At 39.6% G+C, this 24,025-nt stretch overlaps 1 long non-coding RNA gene across 3 annotated transcripts in view; it reads left to right on the top strand.

Annotated features, from left to right (window-relative positions):
• The window catches only part of LOC111768169 (uncharacterized), a 123,106-nt gene extending 99,956 nt beyond the window's left edge, over nt 1-23,150 (top strand). The window contains exons 7-9 of one of the 3 annotated variants that reach the window (XR_011426627.1): nt 672-813; nt 5,073-5,161; nt 20,148-23,150. This is a non-coding gene — a long non-coding RNA (uncharacterized lncRNA). Of the gene's footprint in view, nt 1-671; nt 814-5,072; nt 5,162-20,147 lie in introns of those variants that run through there. The other 2 variants (XR_011426628.1, XR_002800353.2) reach the window with 2 other exon arrangements.
• The last annotated feature ends 875 nt before the right edge of the window (nt 23,151-24,025 follow it).

Genomic DNA, 24,025 nt, shown 5'->3' with positions numbered 1-24,025 from the left:
TATTGGATCAGGGCCTTATCCTCATGACCTCATTTAACCTCAGTTAATTCCTTAGAGGCACCATATCCAAATACAGCCACACTGGGGCTTAGGGATTCAGCATAGGAATTGGGGCGCAGACAGAATCATCCAGTCAGTGACAAAGAGTAATGGTCATGATATGAAAATAGCTTCCCATGCTCTTGATTTGAGTGGGGGTTAAAGAACCCTTTCTCCACTCCTTGGGTTGATGGATAAAAAGGAATATGCGCAGGATCTCAATTTCTATTCCCCACTCTGTCCAAGCTTCAACCACTTTTTGTTTGTTTGTTTGTCAAAGACCCCAAACTGTGGTTTTCACCAGTGGCATCTCTGACTTTTGATGTCAAGATCCCTCCAAACCTAATGAAGATTTAAAAATATATCTAATGTCAGCATGTTGAGCAGAATGCTGCCTATGTGCCCTGTATCCCCAGAGTCAGAAGAATAAACATATTTTTGTGACTTGTTCATATTTAATTTTAAAAAAGATAAAATCACAGGCCCTGAAAATAGATAAATTTATAAGCTATCAAAAATAAAATGTTAACTCATGACAAAGCAATGCAAATGTTTATGCCAAAGCCAAATATTCATTATTTTATCCCCTCATCTTTCCGTCTCTCTGTCTCTCTCTCTCTCTCTCTATCAAGGTCCGGCAGGGCTGAATATACACACACATCTCCAGTATGTGTGGAAATACATCAAATAAGTCTACAGTCTTTTTAGTTGATTCACAACATATATACAAACCAATCCAAACCAACTACTGTGATTCAACTCCAGGACTAGAAGGTGAGACCCTTTAGCAATGTAAAAATAAGTGTAGGGGAGAGAGTGAAATTCTACCAATGCTGCCTGTGTAATAACACTCTAGCTCTGCAATGTTGCTTCCCACATCCTCTCCTGCCCTACTCCCTGGCTGCACTGTGTATAATCTTTTATCTTTAATATTTTCACATATTTTCACTAGTAGATCTTGATGAATTTAAGCTTGGGTATTGCACAGATTCCAGATTTCAAATGAATAACTCTTTCATTTAGTTAATAGCTGCAGCAGAGCTATAAAACCGTAATAGTTTATGACTTTCGGACCTAACCTGCAACCACAGACAATATAAATTATATTACATTACACTTTACGGCCGTATGAAGCATGGGCAGGATCTCACCGCTGGTGTGAAGTCTGGTGAGTAGGGAGTGGGGGTGGAATGAACTGTTTATTTTTTTTACTTGTTGGCTAAAAAATGCTTTTATCCTATGACCCAGCAAGCCATAATTCTGATCAGAGGCATACACACTACTGTGCTGAATGCAATTGTGACCACGAAAGAAAGCTATTCATAAAGAATTGAGGGGGATATTTTCATTTCATCATTTACTTACATGCTACTTCCAGCACAAATGGAAAAGCAAACTCCATTTCTGCTAGAGCCGTCAACAATTATTTACAAGGAAACACATGTCATTAGAAATATGAGGTGTGGGAGCGCATATAGAACTGTGCTGTGGCTAGACTTGCCAGTATTTTTGTTTTGTCCTATTTTCTATTAAGAAGAGCCTGGATGTTATCCTGCCTCAATTGCTCCTGTGGCTTCTAAATCCTGCTTCGTGTCTAGGCTTAAGGTTAGGCCTCTGAACCAAGAGCAGAGGATGAACCCTGATTCTGTAAACGGACCGTCTAAATAAAAAAATGAAGATAATAGAGCTTCAGAAATTGTTAAGGGCCAGAGGGAGAGAGTAAGGCAGCCCAGCTTTTGAAATGACGAAAGGCCACTCACTTCTTCGTTGCACCTGCTGCCTGAGAAGTGCTGTGTTATTGAAGAAGCCTGTGGTTCGATCTGCATATCAAATAGCTGATTTGTAGATGAGGTCATCCATTTTGCGGTCTGTATGTTTGCTGTGCTGGGGATGGGCTGTTGCTTAGCAGTGGGCCACCGGGTCCCTGCAGGCTCCTTGAGTCAGCAGCCCCCTCACCCATTCTGAATTCAAATCCAGGATTGACTTTCATGAATAAATCTCTGAAATATCTAATGCATTGGTAAGTTCAAAGCCTGGGTGATATATGACAAGCAAAGCTTTTCTTTAATGACTTTGGTTCATCAGCTAAGGTATTGTATAAGGCAGAGAGGCAGCTAGTTGACATTTCTCTCTCCTTCTCACCATCACACGGATGGGTAATGCTTTAGTGCATAAATATAGTACCCATTTTAGTCATGCTTAGGAATAGCTTATTGTTTGATCACATGCTGAAAGGAGAAATTAAAATATGGTGCTCTCTCTGTGGACATATGTAAATTTAGCAGAGTCAGATCTGGATGATTGATTTCAACTTTCAAGGAAGTTTTGCTAGTCTAGATTTCTGTAAGCCTGCCAGCTCTTACTGTGTGTGTGTGTGTGTGTGTGTGTGTGTGCACCCATGTGCATACGCCCTTGCGTGCGTGCATGAATATCTATGTACACGTACACACACATACACACACGTATTTCAACTGCAGGCTCTTTCTGATAGAAACCTCCAAAAGAATAAACTATAGTAAACAAAAGTCAGCCAATGCCTTTATAACTGTCTTCATGTGCTTCTCAGAAGAGAACAGTCATTTTACCTGGCCTGATTCTTTCAACTATATTTTTCCGTGACTTCATGGCTTTGACTCGTAGAAACATTTCTGGAGCAGAATCCTCCCCTAAGAATTACAAATTAGGAACCAGGAACGAAATTTGGTTTAAATGCGTAAATGCATTTAAAGGTGAAGCCCATTTGTAAGAGGTGTGCATCTTATCATAGATCCTGTCTGGGGATAAACATCTTCTGCTGTTACATTTTCCCAGTTTATTATAGCTTTTCAATCTCTAGCTGCTGTTTCTGGCTGTAGAAATAGCTTTTCAGATGGGGAACATCCTATAAGGTTAAGGAAACCTTGTCAACATAGCCATGAATAACTTTAATAATGCAAGGACGATAGTAAGGGGAGAAAAAGGGTAGATTTCATGGTTCAGCAGGCAAAATACAAAAAGTATGGTCTGACATAATTAAGAATTATCTCAGGTACCTTCCTTGGACAAGGAAAATCAAACACTATATAGAACACTAGCATTTGCAAATATATAAAATGATTTCAATTAAGTGTGGTCAGTAAGGAATGCTTCTCTGTTTGCTGGGGGGCAATTCAGGGGGAGGCAAAAGGGAAGCTGGGACAGTGAAACCAACTAAATTGATTTTTTTAAGATTGGCAATTTTACCATATAACATTGAGATATGTATTTTTTAATGTCTTGCAAAACTCACATAAAAGTGAGAAAATAATGACCTATATCTACACAAAAGTCTAAAGTACATAATCCCTTTCAAATTCTTCACTTCAATCAAGCCTCCTTTTTTCAGATGCGGAAACTGAGGCCTCAGAAGCTGTGACTTATTCAAGGTCATTTAGCAAACACAGAACCAGGGGGGAATTCGGTCTTCTCACTCCGGGACTGAGGCTCCACTTTACCATACCTTTCCCTGACACATGTCTGTCGAGAACTGTCAGCTGAGCACATAAAGAAATAGTACTTTAGGATGATGAGATACATATATATATATATATATATGTATGTGTGTGTGTGTATATATATATATATATAAATCAAAGGATGCATATGTGGTTAGAAAGTAATTTATATTTTTTCAAAGTGGCATTTTTTAGAATAAAAATATACAAAAAATGAAATATTGCATTTCTTAAACTCAGTTCTGGAAATACAGCCAGTTCTGAAAATATAGTCTGGTCCTACATGTCGTGGAAGTCAGTTTCTTCGATAAGACTGGATGGTACAGAGCTATCACAGTCTGACCACTGCTGACTAAAGATGTGTTCTTGTGTAAGCAGCAGCGAATAATAAAAATGGAGTAAGCCAGGGTACCCAAAAAGCCCAGGAGGAGTCGAATTTGCATCTACATATAGTCCAATCTTTGACCCTTTTTACAGACCAAAAGCCCTTTGAAATCGAGGTTCTCGGCCACAGATTAATGAGCCGCAGGCAGGCCTGTGGGCCTCTTGATGTTCCTCAGAGAACTGATTGAATTCCTACAGCAGTGAAGAGGTTAACTTCAGTCATCTCCTAGGGAACCAGCAGTGACAGTCCACCAGGGTCCTGGGGAGATTACTGGTCTGTTGTTTAATAAAGTAAATTTTGATTGCTATTGATGGTTCTTTTCTTTTAGGTCAATTTTTTGTTGCTGTATTCAGGTCATTGCAGGAATACTCCCCATGCTAGAGAGAACTTGAGATTTAAAAACAGCACCAGTAGCAGTATTTGTAAAAATGCTCTAATGGTGTGTATATTTACAATGGCTTAGATTTAAATATTTTTGATGTGAAATTACTACAAGGGAAATAACCTAAGGTGTGTCCACCTTGTGACACAATTTATAAAGCGGGGTCCGCCTTCTTCTCCTCTAATGAGAAAATGTGAATTTCTGCACATTACACATGACTTGATTTTAAGGTATTGAATATTTTGTGATACATTTGCCCATTTTTTTTTTTTAGTTTTTAAAATACACCAAAGCAGAATTGCACATACGTCCCATTCACAGACACACACAAAAAAGATTCATTCAAAGTTCCTCCAGCCTTTCCCTCTCTCTTTCAAAAAAGCTTCCCTGTGTGTGGTGGTGTTGACAAGTCGTAACACAAAAACCAGTGCATCAGAGCTTAATGAGCAATTCGTCTGCTCGCGGGGATTTAGGGGGCTGAGAATAAATCCACCGCAAAGCTGTGCAGGTTGGAGGGGGAGAATTCTTATTTATCAGGCTGCCTAATAAAGAACCCATCTCCTTGTCCCCAAACTCACAGCAAGCAACAGAACAGCTATTTTGCATCCTTGTGCTCAAGACTGACTTTCTCCCACCCAAGACACATCAGTCAGTCCACGTGACACAGATTTGGGTTGTTTCTTGGCTATCTGATTATTGTCCCTAATTTACCTGATAATGTTTAAACTCATATATATATATATATATATATATATATATATATATATATAATTACTTCAGTGATAAATTGCAGGACCTATGTGGGTGTGGATAGAAGCATCCCGAAGGATCCCACAATTTCACAGCAGCAGAGGCAGTGCTGACCCTGGAAGTGACTGAGAGGTGAGTCGTGGGAGGAGCTTTCGGAACAAACGGCCAATGCTCAGGGTTTACACTGGCAGCACAGGAGGCTGTCACCCTACAAAAGAGCTTTGTTAAGCCAAATCTTTAATTCCAAGAGGAGTGCCTAATTTACACCCCACAGCAGGCTGGGTATTTTGCATCTGCTATTTTTACAACATTTCTGAGGTAACCATTTGTTATTGTCGTTACCAATGGAAAATCGAAAGCTGGCTTTTTCCCCACCCTGTAGTAACCTCCCAGTATTTTGTCGTCCTCACTCTGCTTGAGATTAGAAAAATCAACAACGTGATTCCAAAACCTAATGAATAGACAACTCTAAGGAATGTATGTGATGTTTTTTCACCAAGTATATATTCAAGTAGTAAATTCTGTGATGTTCCCTCCATCAGTGGTGCATAACCCTGTGCTTTTCTTAATAGGATTTATGCTTGTCGGCTTTCTACATGCCCCGCCATGCTAGATAAAGGGGAGGCAGAGTTCCCGTGGTAACCATAGCCACTCCACTCGCCACCGTTGGCAAATTCCTCCTAAGCATAAAATAGGCAATATGAGGGGAGATTCTGTCCGCTTATACATAAACATGACAGACTCCTATCTGGAAGCCAAAGATATCCAGCCTCAGATTGAATTTAGATTTTCTGATTGTTGGGCCAGATACTTCTATTAAATCTTCCCTTTGAAACATCTGCAACTGGGAAACAAGAAAATCTTAATTCTTTCCAGATCCAAACCCACTTCCAGTCAAATGTCACTCAGACTCCATGGAGGATGGAGGAAGCAGAATTCTTTATGCATCTGCTCAAATTGAAAAGGTTATTTCACTGTCTTCAAGATGACTCTTGAGCTGCTGGCAGAGCTGAGGGCTGTGCCCTGAATGCAGGGGTTGCTAGGAGATAAGTCTAGCTTTCAGACGGCATTGGTTGGAGTTATCTCTAATTGACAGCTCCTTACCCTAAGGGTCTAATTCTAACCTTGAGACCAAGACTATAATGAGAGGGCAGCTTGCCCTCACCCCTGTTCCTGGCTAAGGCAAGGAGATTACTGGCAGCCTGTTTTCCTGGGGTTTTGTTATGCTTCTTTAGGACAGAGGCACCGACGGAGACACAGCGGCTGCTGTCTGTGGCTCCAGTTTGCATCACTGGGGGCTTGTTTGATTCATGCCACCTGAATAAACGTTCTCTTTCAGTTAAGATGGTCTCCCTTTGAAATAAGAAGGGTATGCAAGCGGGAGAAACCTTCGCTGAACTTTGAAATGATTTGGAATTTGAACAAGGAAGGTGAATTTCTTAAAAAAAGAAAGGGAGCGGGGAGAGTGGGGAGAGAAAGGAAAGAAACAGAAGGAAAACACAGGGGCTCCATGTTCAGTCGCTAACTCCTTCCCCCCATGGTCATTAATAGCTTTCGCTGCAGTCCTGCTACTTATCAGATATTATTTAGGGCTTGAAGACAAGCAGTAAAGCAAGAAGCAACAAAAGGAAGAGATTAGCAGGCCCGGAAAAGGTGCTATTTACATGTGGCTGATCCTGCAAGTGCATCAACTAGTTTTTCTGAACAAAACAACAGAAATCAATGCGATTCATATAAAGCCTGAAGCGAACACACTGAATGAGCTGATGGATCCTTTGAACTTGTGACACATCTAGGAAGCAACCTAATGTGACAGGAAAGCAGATTCCTGTGAGTAGATTGACCAAGTCAACAAGGAGAGGTATCTGATGTTTGGAAAAATCATTCCAATTTAAGAGCTCAGCTATTTCTCTTACAGGACCTCATCCCACCCCTAAGTGCCAATGGTCCATTTTGCATTTTGAATCTGAATGTTGTAATTTCATGGATAGCAAACTCTGGTCCCAGCATTTCCTGCAAGAGGAAAATTGTTACACCTTGGGGTGTTATTCTGCTTAATAAACATATTTCAAATATGGAAGATACAGTTTTACTAAAGGTTGTATTAATTGGAACAAGATATTTCTTTTCCACAAAAGGAGGTTTGCTGAAGGTTCATTTAATTGTGAGTGGGATTCTGGAATATTTAAAATAGAGAAATATCTGCAGAGTCAAGAGACAAGATGTAAGAGACTATGTTTATCCTTTGAGATTCTGAACAGCCCAGACAACAAAGTCATGTATGTATTTTCCACCCAACAAAGGCAGAGTGGGATGGATGCAAAAGACCAGAATCAAAGCATGCTCTTGAGCAAAATATTATGCTACTTTTTCCTCTATTTTCTAAATAATTTTATTGAAATTCCTGCAAAGCAGGGCTGTTTCTAAAAGGGATATTATATTTTAAAGCAACCTTTGAGGGAGTAAAAAAAAAACCTACAAAAACACCATCTTCACAGACTTTCAATTACATTTTTATTTATTTATAAACATGGTCAAAAAAGAAAGAGGGCATATCCAGGAAAAATTTAAAAATTTAATAATCAAAATAATCAACAAATAATAAGACTTTCTTCTTGAGTATGTTTTTTAATCATGGTTTTTATTAGGATATAATTTCAATTTACAGAAGTGTTGTAAGAACAGTATAAAAATTTCAAAGCCCTTACCCAGATTCACCAATTGTTTACATTTTGCCCAATGCATTCTGAACTTTTCTGTGTGTGTGTGGGGGGGGTTATTTATAGTTTTGTTTTTTTCCTGCACCATTTGGTAGTAAGTTGAAGACAACACGTCTCTGTACCTCTAAATACTTCAGTGTGTTTTTCCTAAGAGTAAGAATGTTCTCTTACGTAATCACTGTGCAATTATCCAAATCAGGAAACTTAACAACAATGCAAAACTACTATCTAATTCACAATCAATAATCAAATATGTTTCATTGTCCCAAAGATGTCCTTTATTGCAATGTTTTCCCAGTCCCAGATAAATTCCACATCTCACACTGCATTAGTTACCTAGAGGAGATTTGTAACCTTTTCATCAAGAAAGGTTTAGAAAGTTTACAGAATAATGCTACAAGACGGCAGCAATCTTTGCTTGTTTTTAACATTAAACGTTTGGAGAATGGAGGTGTCCCAAATGAGTCAGGGTGCTGGTTCTAGGATATTCCATTAAGCACGAGATAAATTTTGACCTCCTCTAAAGAGAAATGAGCCCCTTATTTTCACTATCTCCTAAAGCAAAAGCCAATCATGCTGATTTTAAATAAATGTTTTGTAAAAATTCTTGATCTTTTACAAAATGAGAAATGCCGTTCATTCTAAAATAGTTGCAGCAATCAGTGTGCTCATTTCTAAAAGATTCTTAAACATGGGCTTTTATTGGTGTAGGGACTCTTCCGTCACAGGTTGAAAGAGGGAGAATGAGAGAGGAGGAGAGATGCTGGGTGAGAGACAGCAAAGAAATTGTGAGGATTAAATAATCAGCTCTGGATGCAAAGAAACAAAACTATGTAGAGAAGAGCAAGGAAATATTTAATTTTAAGAATGAAGTTTTTCTGTCATTTTCTTATCATGAATATTATTTTGTAAAAAAGAATCCTCTTGCCATTGGAAATATTGTCTTGCTCCTCTGGTCCTGCAGACCTGTTTGGAGTCCAGGAAGCCTGTTGCCCTTCTTGTGCCTCCGTCAACCAAAAGGAAGGATGGTTGTCCTTCTCCGTGTGGTACTGGCTTTTGTGCACACACATGAGTTGATGCGATGTCCAAGCTTTGAGGGGGTGCACTAGTCCCATATAGCCATACACATGGTCCCAACTAATTGAGTTTCTAGCCTTTTTCTAATTCTACAGGAATAAGTCCAATTTAGAGGGTCATCGCAGGTGAATATAAAATTCCCCAAACCTCTCTCTCTCCTGTTCGTCATTGACACATGATAGGAGCGTTCAGTGTTTCCTGATGTTGAGCTGTGAAGATGGACGTGTATGCAGCCATATCCGTTTCCTTTACATAGCTACGAAACAAACATTCTGTAGCCACCGATTGGCAGAGCCTTTCATTCCCTATGTATTTGCCAGCTCACACAATCTTCTCTGCAATTAAAACCGACATCCATCATATTTTTATCGACAATGATTCTTTTACAAGCCAGTTTTAAATTGATTTTTCTAAACTTCGCATTCTGTTTCAAAGTAAGCAACTGACTCTGGGTCCCAGCCTATCAGATGAGTTGGGATCTACGCAGTGGGTTCCATTCAGGAGATGGCCTCTTCCAGAGTACAAGTTCCTCAAGATGAAGGGAACAGATCTCAAATCGTCTGTGGCAGCTGCATAGTAGATAAGAGCTTGTTCTGATTCAATTGAATGGTGTTTTTAGAAGTGGTTACTGACCCCTGATCCCTCCTGAAGAGGAGGCTGATAGGATTAGGGAACTGGTGTTCAGTTTATGCAGCTATAATAAACCTACAAAAGAGAATATGCTTTTAAATTATCAAAACATGTTTGGAAACTGGACTAAGTCCCTGAGTGGGACAGTGGGTACAACAAGTTATAGATAATTGTTACATGATATTTTCTCTCTTTTCAAGAGAGTGAACAGGTGTAAGTGAAGTTATGTACTCTTCACAGTCAGCTTGGTTGTCTGTAGCATGGCTGACTCTCCCTGTTCTCCACTCAGGCATCACCGACAGATTCTACTCCAACATCCCAACACAGTCAGTACTTTCCCCCTCTCATCTAAGGAGGGAAAGCAGCCTTAGCTTGCAGGGGAAGGAGACTATTAAAACTAGACTCTGAAGATAAGGCATGAGAAAGAAATACAATTCAAACATGCATCGACATGGGAGGAGCTCTGACACCAAGACCATGTGATGACAAAGGCCCACCGAGCGAATTCCTGTTGTCTCATGGGCTGGTTGCTTGGAGTCAGTAGAACCACCTCTCCACCATAGACAGAGTGGACCTCAGGACAGGACAAGGTGCAAAGGAACAAAGGGAATAAAAACTAAGTATCACTTTGTAATCCACTCTGCATCCTCTGATTTCTTTTTGCTGTGTTTTTATCCTTGGAATAGTTGGGGTGACCCAACATGAGTCTATGTACATTTCTGAGTTTATCCAGAGGCTGAATTCACGGTATTCGTTGAGGTTTCTTCTTCTTTATTGTTACTTTTTTAAGGCAGTTCATTCTTCCTCTCAAAGGTCCCCTGTTAGTTTGGTTTTGAGGTCAAGTCATTCAGCCCTGCCAAAGCCAAATATGCTATTTGATCCATTAGCACTTTAGCTCAAAATAAATAGCCCTCAAACATGAGAGTTGCTCAGGGGTTGTTTTTGAAATCTTAAGACCCCAAATTTGGAATTTCCTGCTAGTACTCAAATCGTAGAGTAGATATTGTGAGGACAGAGCAGGTTGAGGGGGTGGAAGTGGGTCTTTCATCTATCTATCTATCTATCTATCTATCTATCAAACTCTAAAAGCAGGTAGTTGGTCTGGCTGCTATGAAGAACACACATAAAAGCTGGATGAGCTTCTTGCTGACTTTCTGGGTGGAAGTTTCATTTGGAAAAAAGATAAAGAAGAAAAAAAAATGACCATTTACTGTGTTCTGTCTGGAGTTGGGGATGAAAAACAGCCCTGACCTTTAGGAACTCCGAAGATGCCTAACTGTTAAACGGTGTGTTGTGTTCTCCACGCTACGTTCTTGTTATGTATAAACTGTTCTGGGATAACAGATGAGGGAAATGATTTCTCCCTTGTGGAGTTAGGGATGACTTCACAGAGGAAGTGACATTTGCACTATAACTTGAAAAGTGAATGGGGCTTTGCCAAGCAGTTAAACGAGAAATATCACTCCAGGCAGCAGAATAACTTAAAACTCAGGGGTGGTGTGAAATTTCATGTCTTGTTCCCAGAATGATGGTAAAACTGTGTTGACAGGGCTTGGAGTGCAGAGAGGAAGGGGTGAAAGCAAGCCGGGGTTGGTGATCACCTGAGCTGGGTGGCCGGGGCATTCATGCCAGGATGATGTATTAAGCACCTGCCGTGAGTGATGCCTTATTTCAGGCACTCTGGATACTGCAGTCAGCCAGATATGAAGTTCCCTAATACACAGTGAATAAATGGAGAATTTCACATAGTGATGAGTGCTATAAAAAAGATGCGGTATGTTACCATCATAGATAATACCTGCAAATGGGAGTCTACCTTGGGTTGGGCTGTCCAGGAACGCTGTTGTCAGCCGGGCTGTGGGTCTGGAGCTCCCAGTAAAGGAAGTCACGACTGAAGTTACCCTTGCCAGTAATGAGACTGACCACCAGCAAGCACCTCTGGGCCCTGCACCAGGGAGAATTCAGCATCTCCTCTGTTGCATTTTTGCCAAAATATTAATATTCAACAGGAACATCAGAGAAACCCAAATTGGGAGACAGTCTACAAAATAACTGGCCTATGCTCTTCACTTGGTGAAATGTGAACAAGATCAGTTGATTACATAATAGAATTGCATCATTAATTTCCTGTTACGAATAATTGTATGCTGTTTATGAAAAATATATTTTTTTAATTTTTGAAAACACACACTGAAGTTTTAGGGATAAAGGATAAGTTGTCTACAACTTACCTTTAAATGGTTCAGAAAAAATATGTGACTGGGTGTATGTGTGTGTGAGAGAGATACAAACAGAGAGAGAGAGAGAGAGGGAAGCCTGAAGCAAAAAGCAAATGTGGTAAAACGCTAATGTTTGAGTACTCCGTGTAAAGAGTATCCAAGAATTCTTTGTATTATTCTTGCAACTTTTTTTTGGTCTGAAATATGTCTAAATAAAATACAAAAGAAAAAGACTGAAATTATAGATGTGAGAAATATTGATCAGAGCTGAAGATTGGGAGTTGATCAGAAAGTTCCTGAACTATGAGCGGGCTAGAAGAAGAGAGGATGTACTCATAGAAAGGGGCAGTTGAGCAGCAGAAGGGGGAGAGCTAGAGAGAACGAAGGAGAAGGTGGTCTGGTGGAAGAAGGACTCTGCAGCTCAGCCCCCATCATCCCATTTTTCATTCCGAGAGCTGCGTGTACGCTGGGGGAGAGTCAAAAAGACCTTCCTGGGCTCCGCGGGAGAAGGCAATGGCTCCAGGCAGCACCGTTTCAGTCGGGGCTCCCTGAGCTCCAAGAGGGCAGAATGTTCTTCCACTCAGTGAAAGTCCCCCGCCAGGCTGGTCCTCCCACTGCCGTGCCTCCCGGAAGTCAGCTGCTCCTTCACTGCTCTGCACATCGTGCGTCCCTCCGCCCTCTGCCCCGCTTTGCTGTCAGATGTGCCTGGTTCTGTTTTCTCTATAGAAGCTGCTCCTGTCTCCTACTGTTGTCAATGTGCCTCTAATGCCAGATCCAGGATGTGCAGTTTCAATTGCCTGGCTGCCATCCAGGATGTTATAGCTAGGAATTTGCCGTGCCAACCTACTCGGAAACGACTCTGATGCAACTGAGGGGGGCCAGATACATGATAACGATGGCTAGTCGTGGCCTCAGAAACCATCAATAGAAGTTTATCATTCCCTGGAAAATGGAGTTGCATCACTATCATCTTAGTCGGTTCAGCTCTGAAGCGTTGTGCTGATGATCCATATTTCTTTGTCTAGCAGGGCATCATTTCATGGTGTAAGTTTAAGACAGCAAGTTCTGGCAACAGCTTGAACCTCCATCTGGCTGATGGAGAACTCGCTCTCCGGGTACACACTGGTGCCTTACCCAGTCTTCTTGAGAACGACAGCTGGGGCTTGATGCTGTGCAATCTGATTTCTTCTCTCCCGCCCTGAGGAAGCTGAGCCCCCATTGAGAGTGACTGTGAAATATCCCATTGCAAAGGTAGCTACACGTTCACTGACAATGTATGGTCACCAATTTGGGGCTATATAAATTAGGAGTCAAAGGTCCTCTGGATCTTTCTCATCAAAGATTAAATCCCCCATTCCAGGAAAAGAGAAAGTTAAACTCCTATTATCAGGAAACTACAGGAGGAACCATAAACCAATGACACCGATGATCTTTTCCAATTAGGCTTATGTAATTTATAGTGGGGAAACACTTAGCTGATGTCAAATACTTTTATTTCCCTTTGATTAGATAGAGAAGCAATCCACTGGTGCTGACTCAACTAAGTCTGAGTGCTTTGGCCGGGTCAGTTTATCATTTCCCTGGATTAAGAACTTCCGTTTTCCTAATGCTTATAACATCCAATCCATTTCTTTCCAGTCTGGAGCCCTCGATCTCCTCTCAACAGACCTCATCCTTCCTGTGGAATCTCATCTTCAACTCTGTGCTCACCCAGCCCTTATGCACTTTGTCTCTTCACCAATCAGAGAAACATTTTTAATTCCTTAAACCTCCCCAAATATGAGGTCCTATTTTTCAATCCAGTGGCTTTTTAGACAGAAGATTGAAAATAGTCACCAAGTAGAAAACAGATCCACATTCAAATTCTGGTACTGTTCCTTACCAGCTGAACAACGATAGGAAATTTATTTAAACTCCTCTGACTCCTAGTTTTATTTCCTGTGAAAAGAAGATATTCTTCTCATAAGATAATTGTAATTATAAGATCAAATATGCAGTTAACTAATGTACATAAATTGTCTAACATAATAGCTGGCACACAGTAGGAGCACAGAAAAGTTGGTTCGATTTCTCCCCTCCTCCATGAATCCTTTTGATGACCCCTGCCTACAGTAGGCTTTTTCATTCTCTACATATCAAAAGCATTTGTCTGTGCCAAACAGCTGAGAAACCCAGCTGTATATTTTATTTTCTCCAGCTGTTTCATGGAAATTCACCTTATAGGACATTTAGGCAGAATGTTTTCTTGTTCTTTCATATCCTGATCCAACACAGAATATTTATTTAATAACTACAAACTGACTTCCCATATTGAGGGTTTGAAGTAGTGGTTCTATGAGGCTGTGAATCAAATAATTTGTCTTACTAATAGAAAAGGGCATGATACTCTCAATTTGTGATAAATATGTAAATGAGCCAATTTATAGTAGCTAATAGAGTGTTCCCCACACAGCAGGCCTTCAATAAAGATTTCTGACCTACTGACAAGGAGAGATCACAGAATTCTTGGATTTCAATCCAAGTGACAAATAAAAGTAATCCCTGTGTTCCGTTAGACTCCTGTTTTTTCTGTTGTTACCTACAACTAGCAATGCATAGACTTAGAGTGGAAAGAAATGCCATTGTTCTATACTGTACCCCAGTCCTCAATGCCCTATGCCACTGAGCACATATTTTTGGTCCTGAAGATATGGAAGCCAAAGTCTCAATAACTAATTTACATTTATTTAAGCTCATATTTCTTCCTCTATCCTTTTTGTTTGCCTATTTTTCGTAAGGGTATCTTCTTTAAACCACATTCATCCATCCAATTGAGCCAGTACAAGTGTTAAAGACTTGTCTACATCTTCAAAATTCTTCCCAATTACGCAATTCTATTATTTGAATACTTATTCTTAATAATTCATCCATTCAGCTCATATAGTGAGCACTTACTGTGAGCAGGAATCATACTAGATGCCTGGGATACGGAAATGAATCTGCATGTAAGATGACAGCTATTGGGAAAGACGGATATGGGAAAACAACAACGCAACGAAGAGCGCGGCCAGGGGGATGGACAGGCTCAGGGGGCTCCAATGACGAGTGATCTTAATGGTAGAACTTTTTGAGTTTTTCTTTAAGAGATTTCCAAGAAATATGAATCATTCTCAACCTTTCCAATACATATGGAAATACTTTGTGAACCACTAGGTAACAGCAACTGCATTATTTTCCTCTTTTTCAGCAGATTTTGTTGAGGTTTAATTTATCTACAGTAAAATACACAATCTTTTATACGCATGATTTGATGAGTTTTGACAAAGGTAAACACCTTTTATTTTATGATTAGTACACTTTGGTGCTGGTACGACAACAGGTTTGGTGTGGCTGCCATCTGGCTTGTGTGTGTTTGAGAGAGATGAAGTGGGATGTTCAGGCTGGAGATGGCTCAGCCAATCCGAGCGGGTTGGATCAGATACTGAATACACTGTGAGAAGTCTGGATTTTTAATACGTTCGTATTGGAGAACATTGAAATCACCTTAAAATCTACATAATACCAATAGTTGTACTTATAATAATACGTTATACACAGTTTGTGTTCAGAAAGAGAAAGGCTACTCCTAATTAACAAATCATAAACAGAAGTCTCTCTTTTTTATTATTATGTCAAATTCTTAGAGAGGGGCTTGGGAATTGGGGAACAAGGCAGTATATTTTCCCGATTTCCTAAGATGGCTACCTTTTGGAGTGTGTGATTAAAAGAACCATGGGTTAAGATTCACAAAATTGGGGTCTACTTGTAGTGCGTCCATAAGTAGCCACCATGTAGGAGAAGTCACATAATACTTCTGAACCTTTCTTTTTTCTTTTTTTTTTTTTTTTTTATTGAGGAAGATTAGCCCTGAGCTAACTGCTGGCAATCCTCCTCTTTTTGCTGAGGAAGGCTGGCCCTGAGCTAACATCTGTGCCCATCTTCCTCTACTTTATATGTGGGAAGCCTACCACAACATGGCTTGCCAAGCAATGCCACGGCCGCACCTGGGATCTGAACCGGTGAACCCCAGGCCGCCGAAATGGAGCGTGCGCACATAACCGCTGTGCCACCGGCCCAGCCCCCTCTTGAAGCTTTCTATGCCTGGGGAAATAATATGGTGGGACTCTCCTTCACCAGGTTGTCACAGGAGACAGATGCTTTCAAGCATGAGTGAAATCTGTGTATACTCATGCACTATTAATATTTATTATTATTATTTCAGAGATAAAAACAAATGGCTAAAATATTCAAAGGTTTTCTATTTGAACAAGAAAAAATTGTCATTTCAGATATCAGTTAAAAAACATGCAGGATGTAAATGTCTGTCTCAGGAAACGTCAAATGAGCTCTCTGCACGCTGTCATCGTCTGAAAGCGCCCGTGACTGCTCTCTGTCTGATCAGGAGTTAGAGATGTAATGCAGCAAATCTTTTCTGCTTTCTTCCAAGAAATCTAATAAACGAGTTCTAGCAAAAGCCTGTGTGGTTAGGGTCTACTGGAGAAGAATATATATTCAGAATATTGCCTCCAGGACCAAATAAATAGATTTCCTTATTATTGCTGCAATCTGATCTCCAATGTATAAAATGTGGATAAAATAATAAAAGTAAATGATATAGAATAGAAAACAATAGAGCTAAAACACATAATCTTTCAAAGAAATAATCCAGACGATCTGAAATACCTTGGTGAAATTTCCTCAAATAATAATCAAAAAAGGAGTAGGATGTTGACACAGTTCACATCCCGCTCTGCTTCCCTAGAGGATGGAATTTTGTCTCCCCTGAGTTGTCCTTAGCCTCCTGCATATGTATTGACACGAAATTGCCTACAGAGGGACCGCAGCTTGGGAGAAGCTTCATGAAGGGCTGAGGTGAATAAGAATTGCTCTAGCTAAATTCTATTTCTTTCCACATGAAGTTCACATTTAAATTGTGTTCTAACCAGCTGGGCAAGTAAAATGAACACTGAAACCAAAGTAAAAGAACACCCTTGGTTTCCATGTCTATGACTCATTTCTCATTCAGCAACATTCAGTGAGCGCCTGCTGCATACAAAGCCTTGATTGGAATGAACACAATTGAGACCTACACTTCCCATTTCTTTGTATCTGAAAGTCAAGATGTATATTTAAATTAATATAAGATATGAACAGTGAGGTTCATTAACTGCATCGCTCCCTTCAGGAGAGAAATTACATGCAAATAATTTGGGGTTGGGGTGGGGGGTGAGCGTCAGGAATCTGCAGAGCAGAATAAAGAGGTAGCTCTTAAGTTATACTCTGAAGAAAAGATAAGATTTGAACTTTGGAGGTTTGGGAATTAGTAATTAAAATGGCTTCCATCAAGGCAGCAAAAGGGGGTGTGTGTTGGAAGATCAGTGAGGTGGGTTTATGTGACTGGCTATAGGGGATATGAAAGGACAGTGTGGAAACAATGGGAAAACTCAGCTGGACTGATGGTTTTATGCCTCTTGTCTGGACCATATAAAACCGAGGAATGTTTGTAAGCAGAGCAGTGACATTAACAGGTGTTGCCATAGAAAGAAATAGAGAGGGGGCAGGCCATGCATATTGGTTAGGTACCTACTGTTTCAGCCACTCCTCTAGGCGTTCAATCTTATTGAAGATAATCTGGCAACAAAGATCCAGCTGGGAGATGGTAAGTGACGTTTTCATATACCTGGTATATGTCATATACCTGGTAATTGGCAGAGCTGGGATTGGAACATTTTTCTTTCTGGAACCAATGCTTTCTTTTTTTTTACACTATGCCTTGAATTATATAGAGTCAACTAATAACACTTTAAAATATTAACAGTAAATAGGATTCTTAATGTGCTTCCAAGAGAAGCGTCACGTAAAGGTAGAAACTTTGGCTTAAGATTTTTAATAAATCTCCATCATATAAAATGATGACAAAATAATAACTAATGAGTATTGAGAAGTTATTATAAGCCAGTGATTTACGCACATCACTTCTTTAAAGAAGAGTTCTGGAGAGGTTGTTACTAGTAAGGAAAAAGTTATCCTGGAAGAAGACTCAGTCGAGGCGGAGACGTGGTGATGTGAAGATAAGGCGGGCGCAGTTTACAGAGCGCTATCACGTTGATACTGCTGAAGTGCAGTTTGAGAGCAGTGTCCAGAGATGAGGCTGCAGAGACCAGGTCGAAGCTGATCATGCTTACATTGTGCGGCGTGCTGAGCAGCTTTGTCTCAACTCTCAGGCCCCGGTAACCCTCCATCTAAGCGAGCTTGCTGACCATCTGTAGTTACTATTTGGTAACATATATTTCAAGAAGGAAGTTATAAGACTAATTAAAAAATTAATCAGTGCCCTGGCCAACACAAGGAACCAAAGTACTGCTAAGCTAAGCTATAAGCCACTTTATAGTTTTATTCCTCAGAGACTAATTAATATCTTGTGAAAAAAGGAACAAAGAAGCAATCATCTATCCCTTTGGAATATATCAAGTCCTCTGTCTGGAGCAAAGCTCCTGAGTTGTGACATCTTTTTGCTGACTAGGAATTGTGGATCTTTGTGCTGCATAAAGGCACATGCCAGTGAGTCTGGAAATGTCTCCTGTTAGTCAGGGTCAGTAATGGCAGCTGCTGTGACACACTGACCTTCGAATCTTGGCCACTTAACAAAGCAGCCTGCACATTGAGAAATCCAGCTCACCGTGCAGCACCAGAGGACAAGGGAGTTGGTGCAGGTGTTCAGGGCCCAGGAGCCCTGCTGCTCCCTTCCTGCTCTGTGCTGTGGACACGGCCCTTACATGGCCACAGGCTGTCTCCATGGTTACTCTGCTCATGCACCATTGGCTGTTCTGGGGTAGAAGATGATGAAGGTTAGCTCATGTCATCTGGCCGAGGTATTTTGTTGACCTGGTTGTTCAGTGCATCTTCTGGTGGAGATCAACGTGAGACACAGAAATCTCCACATCTCTTGCCCATTTCTATTGTCCATTCACTGGCCTTCACCCGTTGTGATCTCCTTTTCTCCCACCCCTACTCTGATGTTTAAGAAAGGGCTGGATTACTCTAACTTAGTTGCTTTCATGGGACTCAGTATTCATATCACAAAGTAATTTTAAATGTCATTGAATACTTTGAGGGTTTATAAGTAAACAGATTTTCCAACTTGAAAGGCTTTCACTTTTGTTATCTCTTTATTCCTTTCCATTTCTGCTTATGAGCTGGTTATTTCTTTCCGGAGCTTATCTGTTTCCTTCTACACCTTGCTACACTCAGCTGATAGTAAAGAACACAATCAAGATGCTGATTCCTTTCAGAAACTGTTGCTAGAGCCATAGGGTATAAAAAGTGAAAAAACAAGTTACAAAATGGAGGAAGATATTTTCAATATATACAACTGACAAAAAATTAATACAAAAATCATATAAATACTTCTGCAAAGCAATAAGAAAAGCATAAATCTCGGACAATAGTCTATCTGAGACAATCTCTCAAACAGAACAATGGGAAGATAGGAACGGGTGTTTTATAGAAGAGGAAAGACAAATAGTAAATAGATACAGAGAGAGAGGATACCAACTCTCAGCAGTCAGCGGGATACAATTCATGAAAAATTAATTTACACCCATTCTTCGGGAAAAATTTTTTTAAAATATCTGAACAAGAATGTTCATGTCAATACTCCAGAAATGCAAAAATCTTGGAACAATTCTAAAACTGTATCAAAAGAAAAGAGATGAATAAGCTATAATATATGTTATAACACTCAAATCAAATTAATAACAGTGACACAATGAAATGATGAATCTTATCAATATAATTTTAAATGAAAAAATAAATCTTAAAAGATTATATACAGCAGAAAATATACTTTGTAAAACTAAAGTAACTAAGATAAAAATATACAAAAGCATTCATATAATAAAGCTCAAGAGGAAGGCATACAGAATGATGATGGATACGCAGTGCACTGAGGGTTGCCTCCATGGGTTACCAAGGTGATGGGATGGAGAAAACTAAGTAGCAAAATGTAGGTTACATTCAAGGTCCTGGCTTTTATTTTTCATGGCTGTTTCATGAGTACTTATTAAAAGATACTAAATAAATAATTTGCTAAATAAATGATTGTGATCCATATGTGGACTGATGAGTTTTTCGTGAACCTAAATGATTAATTCATAATCTAATTATGTTCACTTGACATCCAGAAATTGGGAAGGAAGAAAAGAAGCAAGGAAGGAAGGAATGAAGGCAGGAAAGAAGGAAGGAAATTTTTTTAGTAAACTGAGCAGAAAAATTAAGCTTCCTAAAAGTGGTGAAAATAGTCTTGTTTCATACTTTTCAGCACCAACAGTCAATGCCAGAAATCTGGCAGTGGAGTAATATCTATTAATTTCTTAGGGAAAGAAAATGTGAGCCAAAAATATTACATGCCCAGTTACTCTTTTTTTTTTTTTTTTTTTTTTTTACTGTAAAAAGGAAACAAGAAGACATCCTCAAACACGAAGAAAAAGTGTGGAGAAATGTAACTCCCATATGTTCTTTTTGGAAAAAATAGCTTACTTAATGAAATAACAAGTCCCTCAACAGATAAACAGAGAAGCAACGGTAAGAAGAACGTGTGCTGTACACAATGCAGAAAACAATGGAGCACTTGTCATGAAATTCTGAGGGAAAGAAAGGGTGGCCCAATGCTTTATACCCACCCAAGATGCCATTGAAGTATAAAGGCAGCTATGGATAAGAGAGCTGTTCACTCTTAATGACGATGAAACCAAATCAAACAAGAAATCAACAAAGAAATTTTCAGATTGAAGATACTTTGGGAAAAAAAAGATTCAGAGTGATTATGAATTCATTTAAATACAGAACTTGAGCTACACAACAATTATGACTATGAAACTGAATATAACTTCAGATAAAATGCAAACTGAATATGATTTTCAAAAGCAGGGGGTGAGGGATGAAGAGTGCCGTTTTCTCCATTTAGTATATTATACAGTAAACCAAAACTGTGTAGAATGGAAACAAAGATTCAGATTGAAGTCTAACTGTGGCAGCCTCTGACGGTTTTACAAAATCACTTTATTACGTTTCGAGTCCTTTTCAGAGAATCAAATGTTTAGGAAAGATGGTAGTCAGTAGTTCCTTCAGTTAAACATTTTTTAAGACTTTATCATTTAGAGCAGTTTCAGGTTTACAACAAAATCAAGAGGAAGGTACAGAGATTTCCTATACACCTTCTGCCTTCACACATGCATCACTTCTCCCCAAATCACTTACCAGAATAATACATTTTTTTTTTAAAGATTTTATGTTTTTGCTTTTTCTCCCCAAAGCCCCCAGTACATAGTGTTATATTCTTCGTTGTGGGTCCTTCTAGTTGTGGCATGTGGGACGCTGCCTCAGCGTGGTTTGATGAGCAGTGCCATGTCCGCGCCCAGGATTCGAACCAACGAAACACTGGGCCGCCTGCAGCGGAGCATGTGAACTTAACCACTCGGCCACGGGGCCAGCCCCCAGAATAATGCATTTTTTACCAAGAATGAACCCACATTGACACATCGCAATCATTCAAAGTCCATAGTTTACATTAGTGGTGACTCTTGATACTGTTTGGAAAACATATAATGACACAATCCATCTTGATAGTATCTTACAGAGTATTTCCATTGTCCTAAAAACCCTCTGAGTTCCGCCTATTCATCTTCCCCACCCCCACTTCTGGCAACTACTGATCATTTTATTGCCTCCATAGTTTTGTTTCTTTCCAGAATGTTGTATAGTTGGAATCACACACATGTAGCCTTTTCAGGTTGGCTTCTCTAAGGCATTTAAGGTTCCTCCATGTCTTTTCATGGCTGGACAGCTCATTTCTTTTTAGTTCTGAGTAATGTTCCGTTGTCTGGATCTATCACAGTTTATTTATTTGCTCATCTACTAAAGGACATCTTGGTTGCTTCCAGGTTTGGGAAATTGTGAATAAAACTGCTATAAATATCTGTACACAAGTTTCTGTGTGGACATAAGTTTTCAACTCCTTTGAGTAAATACCAAGGAGTGTGACTGCTGGATCAGATGGGAAGAGTATGTTTAGTTTAGTAAGAAACCACCAAACTGTCTTCCAAAGTGTCTGTACCGTTTTGTATCTCCCACCAGTGATGAATGAGAGTTCCCGTTGCCCCACATCCTTGGCAGTATTTGGTGTTATCAGTGTTGCAGATTTTGGTCATTCTAATAGGTGTGTAATAGTATCTCATTGTTGTTTTAATTTGCAATTCCCTAATGACATATAATGTGGAACATGTTTTCATAGGCATATTTGCCATCTGAATATCTTCTTTAGTAAAGTGTCTGTTAAGATCTTTAGCAAATTTTGCAATCAAATTGTTTGTTTTCTTATTGTTGAATTTTAAGTGTTCTTTGTGTACTTTGGATCATAGCCCTTTATCAGATATGTTTTTTACACGTATTTTCGCCCAGTCTGTGGCTTGTCTTCTAATTCTGTTGATGTTGTCTTTCATAGAGCAGAAGTTTTAATTGTAATGAAGTCCAGGTTATCAATTATTTCTTTTATGAATCCTGTCTTTGGTGTAGTATCCACAAAGGTCTTCACCATACCCAGGGTCATCTAGGTTTTCTCCTGTGTTATCTTCTAGTTTCATAATTTTGTATTTCACATTAAATTCTTTGATCCACTTCGAGTTGTGAAGTTTATAATTTTTCAATCTGTTAGTTTAAAGTAAGCCTAGTTTTCTTTATTCTCATAAAATAACACAGCATGATCTGAATTTTATGAAATGATTTGTCTCTCTATATTTGTTTATCCATCTCTCTCTCTCTGTTTGTCTAATCTCTATACATCTCTGTGCATTCTACTATCGATATGAATGGACAGACATGTGCAGGAGTTGTAAGCCCATTGGCCTTGACCAATTTGACTTCCAGATGTAAAGTGTTCGGCTCACACAGGGTTCTGCTGTGGTTTTAACACAAGTCTCAAAGCGCGTACCTGTGGTCTGCCATTTCTGCTGCTTCTCAGGCACCTCGTGATTCCTTACCATGCATCTAATGATTCAGTATTCATTTCCCCAGGTGGGCCCCTGAAGTAATATGATTCTACAACCACTGCACCGACAATGTGTAAAGAATACTCTTGAAATCTTAATAATGAGATGTGTGATATTTTCACTTTTTCCTTTTTACACTTTTCTTCTGTAGTGCTGGAAAGTTGTATAACATGCTGGTACAATTTAGTTTAAAACTGTAAAGCCAGTATAAACTTATTCAAAGTATGCAATCAATTAGAGAGAAATGCTTATAACATTTTTGTTTACATGGTTACTTGTCTGCAAAATGACTGATAACGTGTAGTTTGATGACAGTTTTGATGCCATGCAGATTCTGTAACCAATACGTCAGATGTCAATATTTATATAATCCGTGCACCTAATTATGTCTCAAAAACACAAGGAAAAATGCAGTGATTTATGTGAAATGCTTTGAATAACTTGGAAGAAAAAATTGATATATAAATTCAAGATGGTATTTGAAAGGATGATAATTTACTATGGGATTTTTTTCACCAATGGATCTCAGCTCCACTTAAACTCTCTGTCTGGAAACTGTTCAATAAATTCCCAGAAATGTGTAGATCAATCTAGATCAGCATGCATGAGCAGATTCTGCAAATCAAAGCAAAGCTTTCTCAGGAGAGTTGACCTCAAAGTGAAATTAATACTGTTAAGAATCCTCTACCCTTCCTTTAGCCATCACCTCCAAGCTAGACTTCCAAGTTTATAGGGGTCTTCCACAGCCTGATCTGCAGCACGGGGTTCATCTTCCTTTTCTGAGTCATTAAGCTGCCTCCCTCGCCAGCCTCGAAAAACCTTTTGTTGTAGGCACGGAAAGCTACTCTTTCCCGAAGGAGCCGTGAACTTCCACAGCCTGATTCTGTGCATGCTCTTTCCTCTGCTGGAATTAATTACCCTACTCTCTGCTTTCCCTACACCTGCAATTCTATGCTTATCTTTCAGTGCCTGCCTTGCTGTCGTGTTCTTCAAGAATCTTTCTAACTCACTCAGGGATGACTAAACACACACTTTTCTGTGTTTCAACAGCTGATGGCTCAGACCCCTCATGGTGTCCACTCCACTGTGAAACTAGAGGCTGGGTCAAGGTATTCTCTCTGCTTTATGTCAAATTTATTAAATCTTGATACCATTGACAGTGAGCACACATCTTGTGCACATGTTGGGTTGAAAGGAATTGAGTTACAGTGAAATGATAACCCGATTTTGAATTTAATGTAATAAACTTTAGGTTGGTGGTCTAAGAGTTACAGTCTTGATTCTCCT

Source organism: Equus caballus, chromosome 15, assembly GCF_041296265.1.
Source record: "Equus caballus isolate H_3958 breed thoroughbred chromosome 15, TB-T2T, whole genome shotgun sequence".
Taxonomy (NCBI): Eukaryota; Metazoa; Chordata; class Mammalia; order Perissodactyla; family Equidae; genus Equus; species Equus caballus.
This window is presented reverse-complemented; position numbering and strand designations above follow the sequence as displayed.